We start from the raw sequence: 9,574 nt of genomic DNA on the forward strand, positions 1-9,574 counted from the left end.
GCCCCATTTGTTAGGAAATGGAAAGACTTGGAAAAATTATATTAAGTGAAGTAAGCCAGGCCCAAAGAAACATAGGTCCCATGGTTTCCCTTATTTGCAACAACTAGTATATGTCTGAGACAAGAAGAAAAAGTCGGATAAGTTGATGTTAGGTGAAATAAACCCCATAATAAGTATTCAAATATTTTTTATCTTTCATGCAATTGTTTCTAACACATTTATAATATAATTTCTTTGTTGCTTTGTATGTCCCTCCTCCACGGTATAACCCCTGTTTACATTGTATTTGATGTTGGTATAATATGGTGAAGGGGAAGGAAAAAACATTGTTTAAATAGGGATACACGTGGACCCATTGCAACAATGAGATGTACAGATGTTATGTTGAAAAAGTTCGTTGAAAAACGAACTTTACAACTTTGGCCCCGTAGGAGGGGCGGCCGGGAGGTGGGGGTGGGGAGATGGGAAGAAATGGGAAGGGGAAACAAAGGAGGAGGCAACAATGCTTGATAAGAAATGTATTCATTATGTTGCCCATGTAATTGTAACCCCTCTATACAGTATTTTCACAATAAAAAAAGAAGCTTCTTTTTCTGAGCCAAGTAAATTATGAGATGGATAAGTTAGTATGACAATTGGCCTAGTTTTTATTTTTCTCTATTTGAATAATTCCAAATTATTACATTACTAAAAATTAAATGTTTTGAAGGTATTTTCAGAGTCTGCTTTTCAAACAAAACCTTTCATGTTGTGCCTCAGTAATATAGACATTAAGATTGCAATTTTATTCGACTGTAGGTATGCATTGTGATTGTTGTGGATTTATAGCAAGAGCATGCACAACTGTAACTATATGTCCCTATAACTTGAATTTCTTTTTAATGGGTCATGACAGGCAGGAACCCAGTCCTATCATTAATTCTTCTGTTTAAGACGGAATACTGTAGAATAATCTTGATATTACAACCTGGTAAATCATATCCTATCCAGTTTGTTTTAGCAGCTCAATTCACATAGACTTAAGTCTATGGGAATAAGTTAATGGCTATCATCTAGCTAGTTACCTGGATAAAGTTAATAATAATATATAACATTACATTAAGTAATATTTAATCATAAAGAATGAAAGAGATATTCCAAATCCTTAGAATACTCTATTCATTTAAAAAAACAGTGTGAATATAAAAGTGTCTTACCAGGATATATATATATATATATATATAAATATATATATATATATTCTCTAACAATTGAAATAATCCACTAAGCATTACATCCCTTCCTTAACAGCAGAAAGTTTAGATTTAAGATTTACTTCCAATGTGGAGTGCTTTTTTATATGCTCTGTAAGACTAGAACTCCTAGACAACCCATAAAACTAGCAGAAATGTATAAATAGTGTAATTATTTTTCTACTGTTGACATCCACATGCTTTACCAAAGCATCGAGTATCTGCTGTATCTTATATGAAAACACACCAGCCATAATTTATCAGCACAATTCTAACTTCAGTGATTGCTGTTATAAATAAGATATTTTTAGATTAATACATTGTAAACAGTTGTTGATATAATCTCAGATAAGAAGGTAAAGCCTATTGTTCTGCTTGATAAAAATCAACTGTTTGTAGTTGGTTTTCCATTATTTTTTCTCTTTAATGTGACATAAGTTCCTAGATTTGTGCAACACAAGATGGAGGTATTATACATTTTTTTCAAGTAAAATATCACCTGTATATCAATAGTGCTCTTCAATATGAGCTGAACATTTTTTTATTATATCAATTATACTAATGTTTTAGCTATCTGTTTTTGTATAATAAACACAATGTGGTAGCTTAAAAGAGCAACAGTATATATCCTGAACATGAATAGACAAATTGTGCAGGATTTTCCGATACTTGATGTCAGCTGGGGTGATTTGGAATTATCTGACACTTTGTTTACTCACTTGTCTGGTGCTTGATTCTGGTTATCAGCTAAAACCTGAACAGAGGCTGGGCCTGGAACAACTCTATCTGTTCTGTCCATGTGGCTGCTTGGCACACTGCACGCTGGCTTCGTTCCAATGGCTAGTATCTCAGGAGGATTAAGTTGCAAGCTGTTAATTCTCACATAGTCATGGCTGTCTGGATCTCAAGGAGAGATTTTATAGAGCATTCTAAATGAAGAAATGTCAAAGTAATTGTACAAGACGGGTATGTGAGGTAAAATGTATTGATTTGAAAATATTTGGAAAGGATCTTTTACATACCAAGTAACTTAGAATTTCATCAGGTCACTGAATCTATATGTTACTCAAATAGCTAAGTCCAAAATTCTGTCATGTGGCTTTTGTTCTCACCTTCATTTGCACTGAGGTATAACTAATGATCTCCCACTTGCCTGACTTGCTTTGTCATGTGGTGCTCTTTCATTTAAGCCACATTTCTCACCCTACTTTTTGCTGGTTGTATTGGTGATGGAGTATTACTAGAGCTGGCTTCTAACCATCTTTCAGATCTTAGCCTCGTGAGGAGCTAAGATTCCAAGCAGGAGCTACTGGTACTTGACATTTTGAAAGCCCACAATAAATGTATAAATTTAGTTTTCTGGTTCATTTTAGAATGCATTCTCACCTATTACTCAGGACCCAGTAGAAGTTATCAAAATCTAGAGATGTGCCAGGTGCCAGTGGCTCAAACCTGTAATCCTAGCTACTCAGGAGGCTGAGATCTGAGGATCCCGGTTCAATACCAGCCAGGGCAGCAACATCTGTAAAACTCTTATCTCCAGTAAACAACCAGATAAACAGAAGTGCCACTGTGACTCAAGTGGTAGAGCACTCACTCTAAGCAGAAGTGCTCCAGGACAGCAGCCCACGCCGAGTTCAAGCCCCACAAGGAACAAGATCAGAGGATCTCAGTTCAAATCCAGCTCAAGAAGGAAAAGTTTGCCAGACCAGACCCTTAGTTCCAATTAACAACCAAAAAAAAAAAGTGGGAAATAGCGTTGTGGCTCAAGCGATAGAATACTAACCTTATGCAAAAAAGTGCAGAGACACTGCCCAGACCCTGAGTTCAAGTCTCTAGACCAGCATATAATTACACACACACACACACACACACACACACACACACCCTAACATACACATAATGTGAGTATTATTCATTATTTTCTTCTGAACTACAGTCAATAAAAAGTTATAAGCAAGTAGAAATAATACAACTTTTTAGGTTTTTGCCATCATAACCACCAAAATGACGACATAGGCCTTTATGTTGTTTTACCCTGTCTTAGAACCTTTTTGCTTATTCTGGCCTGAACTAAACATATTATTTCAGAAGTCAGAATACAAAGCATTGAAAAATATATTAAAATAAACATGATCTAAGCTACAGTGTTTTCTGAATAGCAATGAATGGCAAGTATATCTCCAATGTTTCTTAAACCATGACAATGTGGCAACTCTTAGAAAGAAGAAGCAAAACCGTATGGAGATGGGAAGAGACAAAGACAATAATGAATATCTTCAGGATACATTGTATACATTGAGACAATATCATTAAGAAGCACACTATTTTGTACATAAAATAATAATAAGAAGAAGAAAGCTAGCACTGTTGAAGAAACAAAAACAATGTATCTTTAAAGCAGAGGAAAGAAAGGACAGCTGAGGAATGCAGAGAAGTTAGTCACAAAAATAGAAAAACTTACTATCTAAAGCCCCTAATTTAGACAGGTCTCTGTAGTTAAAAAACAAACAAACAAACAAAATGTCTGCTGTTGTTTGAATCAGGGTCTCACAATTTGGTCCAAGATTGCTTGAACTAATATCCTTCTGGCTCAGATTCGCTTTTACAAAAGATACTAATCTTACACTTTTTTCCATCTTAGAGAATGGTGATCCATGAATGATGTGGTGCTATTCTTTATAGTTCCTTATCTTTGTTCGTGATGGACTTAACTACAACCATTACATTTTGTGGATTACATTTTGTGAATTCCACATCTTAGTCTGTTCCCATTAAAGCTCCCTTAGTTGTCTGAATTACTGCACTATCATTCCAATGTCTGTCATTCCATATGTCTGCTACTACACCTAGCACCATGTTTGTACAGTGTATTATAGGATTTTACACATTAGATAAAAATGAGTATTCATATGTTTGTTTCTCAACATAGATGAGAAGCACTATTTTCTATCTGTATGATAGACATTTGCAACCTTATCCTAAGTTTACATCAATTCTGAGAATCACATAAGGCCTCATGATTTATTGTAAATGCTAACATCTATAGCAATATATTATAGTTTAGAAATTTTGAATCTTAGCTCTAATATGTTCCCTTACTCAGCGACTCCACTTATATTTATTTTAAGGACAAATCAGTTTTGGAATTAAGCAGGATATAAATATATATATAAACTAATTTAACCAAGAGACCTGAGCTGGCAGATAACCTGCAGTGTCCTTAGGAACATCCACTTTCCTGTAAATTACATTGGAGAACACTCAAATTTTGTGCAGAGCATGTCTGTGAGGATCTATGTCTTTTTATATCTGTGCCCTCAGTAACATAACATGCCTTACTCAAACTCTACTCTGAACACTAAGGCATTAATACATTTACCCACAGAAAACTATCTTATTTCATGCTTCATATGCTGTATGGTTTTGACCTTTTAAGGAGTATTAATGAATGTCAAAACTGTTTTGACCTCATCATCTATAAGAGATACTTCTAAATTCACTGCTGAGAGGCATAACATTAAAGTCAATAATTAGAAAACCTACTGCAGATCAACTTACAGAAAGGGAAAGGAAAAGTATGCATATAGGTTTCCATTGTATTCATCAGAATTTTGAGTTTTTTGGAGCTGTTTCTGGGGTGACTGATGGAATGAAGATCAGATGATGGACTGCATAGGTATTTGGCCTTCTTCAGGGTGTTTCTGTACCACCCTTGACACTCCACCATTAGGAACTGTGGAGAAGAGTTTGAACAATATTTTTCAATTAAATATATTTTCTAAATATATAACTTTAAATCTGTGAAATTATTAGCAGATATTTTAATTATTTGTGTATTTCTCTCATCTTGCTTCTCATTCGAAGCTTTATATGCAAAAATTCAACTCAGTGACTAGAACTTTTACTGTTCAAAACTCACGCTGAAAAATATGTTTGAAAGTTTAGTTATGCTTTAGTTTATCTTCAAATTGTAAACTATATTTTATGAGAGTTACTAATTATTTTAATACTTGAGGGTGTGGATGGGAGAAGATAAATGGGGGAGAATGAAGGAAGAGTAACATTGAACAAGAAGCATTCTACTCATAACTTGAATTATGGAATTTCAATCTCCTTGTAAAACTACTTAATATTAACAATAACCAAAATCATGTTAGTTATCTCCCTTCAAAGGATAGAATTTTTACTTCTTTACACAAATCTCACCAGATTTATATACAGTGAATTGAAATTCACTACATTAGGACAAATATAAAGAGAACAAATATTAAATGTATAGGCACTTATAAAGAAACATAAGACTGAACGTTTTTAACATTTCACAATAATTCAATTTTCATTACAGATAAAGCTGGAACTAGAGTAGTATAAATTGCATCTTAAGTACTTCTGATTCACGTAATCAAAGCGATTTCAAGAAGCAAGTGTCTCTGTATATAGTGCGCTACAGAGCAGTTGTTACCAAACAGCTGGCAGAATACTTAAAGAGGGTTTTTCTCCTTAACAAGATTTTTAAACTTACATGTTCGCACAATTAAAGCACGTAATCTAAATCTGCATGATCATTACTACTCTGTTGTCTATTTTAGAAGATAAAAATGCAAGAATCAATGTTTCCTAGACAAACCAGAACATTTCCAGAATGATGAAACCTTATTCCAGCCCACTGAGTACAAAATTAGATTGCTGAATGACTGTGGCTGGCTCACATTCTGAGGTCATGATGACTCTTCCTTATGCTAAGCAGATGAAATGTCAGAATAAAATCATAGCCTGGCTTTAGTTATGAATCTTAAATTAGGTGAGATAAAAAACCTTTTGAAGTGTCATGTAGTATGATTTAAGTTCATATCTCTTTATTCTTATCCAGGGTACCGGAAATCTTATTATATACCATGAAGACAGTTTGCTAGCTAAGCTGACTTTAAATGAGCCTGTATTCACCCTTTGGGACAAATGAAGCATCTTCTTGATGCAGTAAGTTTATAGTCATAAGCACACTATTGGATTCATAGCTTGTGTTGTATTTACTGTTAATGTTATAATTGAAAGGCAAAAATCTGGTTAGAAACCACATTTTTGTTTCTATAGCTATCTCTCATCATAGCAGAACTCACTGAATATGAGAAGAAAACATATCAAAGAACAATGAGAAATGAATTCAAATTGGATAATTGTTTGGAAATTTAAATGATTTTAACTGAAATTTGAAGGAGAAAGGGAGCAGTTGTATCATTTTATACACATTGCTGCATGATTTCCATATATATATACATATAAACACATATTATGATACCATTTGTAACAAACATGCACATGTACACATATTCTGTGATACACGAGTTTAAATTCAGTGTTTTGTATTTACTAGGCAGAGTCGCTAACACCCCAACCATTCTCCAGGTACAAAATGCTGTTACTGTTTTTCAGCACTGGGGTTTGAACTTGGGATCTCAGACTTGGTAGCAGAGTATTCTTATCATTGACCCATGCTTCTCAGATGTCATCTTCATGTTTTAGTTCCTGATTGTGTTGTGTCCCATTTCTCTACTTTGAAGGAGGCTGGTTAGGAAAAGTGGTGTAATGTTTTAGTGTAAATACATTTTCCTTTATACATAGGGCATTGTTTATAGAGCAAGAATTCCTAAATTTAGAACCTAAAATCTTATAACTCTGCAAGTATTTATAATAGCTTGTAGCCCAGTAATATCACATGTTGCCTATGCTTCTGAAATGTAAAATATTTGTATTTTTAGTAAGAGGGAACTCTTTGATTTAAAGTGTTCTTTTTTCCATATCCGAATTTTAGGACAGGTATTCCCTGCAAAACTAAGGATTTCAGATTCAAAGCAAGAATAGCAGCATACTTCATACTTTGAAGAAAGTAACGACCAGGTAATGCACTTCCTTGATAGCTTTTTCTCACTTTATTTTTGCTTTTCTTGTACCTCTCATAATCTTTGATCTCTATAATCTTGGGGACAAAATATATTTTGACATACACACATAAGCACATATGTACACATATATTCACATATAGTTTATAATAATATACACAAACTATAATAAAGTATGCAGTACAATAATGCTCAGTTATGAGGCAATGAGCCTATTTTACCAGCTATTCTAAAGTGATATTTAAATGTTTAATTTTATATTAAATAGAAATAGGTCAAACCTATTGTTGTCATTGAATAATTTTGATATTACTAGAAAATTAAGTAAGAAATCCAGCTTCACTTCTAAATATCTAATTTAGAATCCACTAATTATCTCGTCCTAAGTAATTTTATAAATTTTCTTCTATGGAAGTTTTAATGTGTCATGGATATAGCTTTCCTGTCAACTCTTTGAGCACTTTGTTTCTATCATTTAAATAAATTTAATTTACACATCTATGTAACATCTTTTGAAGTTCTTTCTGTAAATTTAATACTTATCTATCACCAGTGAAATATGATCCAACATCCCACCTTAGTTTTAAAACAGGTTGTTGTTAAAATTTTTTGAATATAGAAATTTGGAGATCCCAGAGTAGAATGGAGACTACGAAAATCAATCTAAGTATATTTCATGTACAAGAAATAATTTAAAGAAGGAGGACAACGGAAAGAGATGTTGACCTAAGTCTCTTTGGAAATGAATGGAGAGTAAGATTAAAAGGAAATATGTATCCATCAATTCTGCTCACTAATAAAGTTGTTTTTTGCAAGAAAGAGGGCCAACAACTGTGAAATCATTAAGTATGTGCACCAGAGCTGACAAATGGATGGAGTAATTTGATTGATCAATATTTATATGTTTATAGATAAGGATTATAAATAAACAATGAGGTAGTTCTGAAATAGTTATGTGCACATATTGTTATGTATGGTATGTAGAGTACATTAGTGCATGTATATACCCATATATATGCATATACCTTATATAGTATATTATATAAAATGTATAATTTTATTACAAATAAAACAGATGTTATCTTGCTTCATAAACTGAGAGAGCATAGAAAATCATCTTAGGAATAATTAGCTATGTGGACATATTGTCCTGATCTTATTTACTAACACTATTTCACCAAAAAAGAAAACAGCTGATTCTATGCAAAACAGCTGATTCCAAGTCTGGCACCAAAAAATGCATGGCAATCCTCACATTTTATTGTGCCTTAAGGTAAATAATTGATCAAAATTTTCAATTAAACAGGGATGCAGGTGGACCCATTGCACCAATGATATGTGGATGGGAAGGGATGGGAAGGGGAAACAAAGGTGGAGGCTACAGTGCGTAATAAGAAAGGTACTCATTATCTTCCCCATGTAATTATAACCCCTCTATACAGTATTTTCACAAAAAAATAAACATAAAAAATTTTCAATTAGTATTCTAGGAAAATTGTGGTCAAATATAAAAGATCCTTTTGACTCAAGTAAGAAAATTGAGTCAAGTGATAAAATATTGTTGAATGAAAGGAAATGTAAAATAAGTAGGATGTTCAGGAGGTGATATGGATATTGCTTGCAAAATCCTAATTAATTTATAAAGACACTACTTTAAAAGAGCTGCTATGCAGTTCTCCACTCTTTAAACATCTCTATAAGTGTACAGTATGAAAGGAAGAAAAGACATTACTGTCACATTCGGGAAGACTGTATTCTGCAAATGACTGGCCCAATATTCCTAATTGTCAATATCATCAAAAACTATGAAAGTCTGAGAACTGCTCCCAGTCACAAGCAACATTAAGCCAAGAGACAAACAGTCTAAGTGAATATGATATTGTGCACAGAGACCCAAAACAAGTAAAGATATATTACTGTGTAATATTATTGTGAATAATTATGATAAATGAGTGAAACTAATGGAAGCTGTTAAAGAAGTATAGAAAATTGGCGTGAGAATATTTTCATTACAAGTCTACTATGCCTAACTGTTTTCTAAATTTAATTTTAAAAACTAATAAAATCTATTCAAAATTATACAATTATTCTGTTTTTTAATTCATTGTCATCCTCATTTTTATTAACAAATATTCTTTTTTAAGTACATAGTCATGAATATTCATATTAATATTCTCTGTATTACTGAGCTCAAGATTTTTCTTGGTATGAGAGTTACATTTTGAAATTTTAAGTACAAACATATTTATATGGTTTTGTAAAAATTATATTTGAATTTGAATATAATAATTTAAAAAGGAACTAATACTTGATCATCTAACCTAAAAATTTAAAATATACAATCCAACATTCTTTTTTTTAATTTTATTTTATTTTATTTGTGAACATACTGTACAGAGGGGTTACAATTGCATGGGCAGGATAATGCGTACATTTCTTACC

This window comes from Dipodomys ordii, unplaced genomic scaffold, assembly GCF_000151885.1.
Source record: "Dipodomys ordii isolate 6190 unplaced genomic scaffold, Dord_2.0 Scaffold48, whole genome shotgun sequence".
Taxonomy (NCBI): domain Eukaryota; kingdom Metazoa; phylum Chordata; class Mammalia; order Rodentia; family Heteromyidae; genus Dipodomys; species Dipodomys ordii.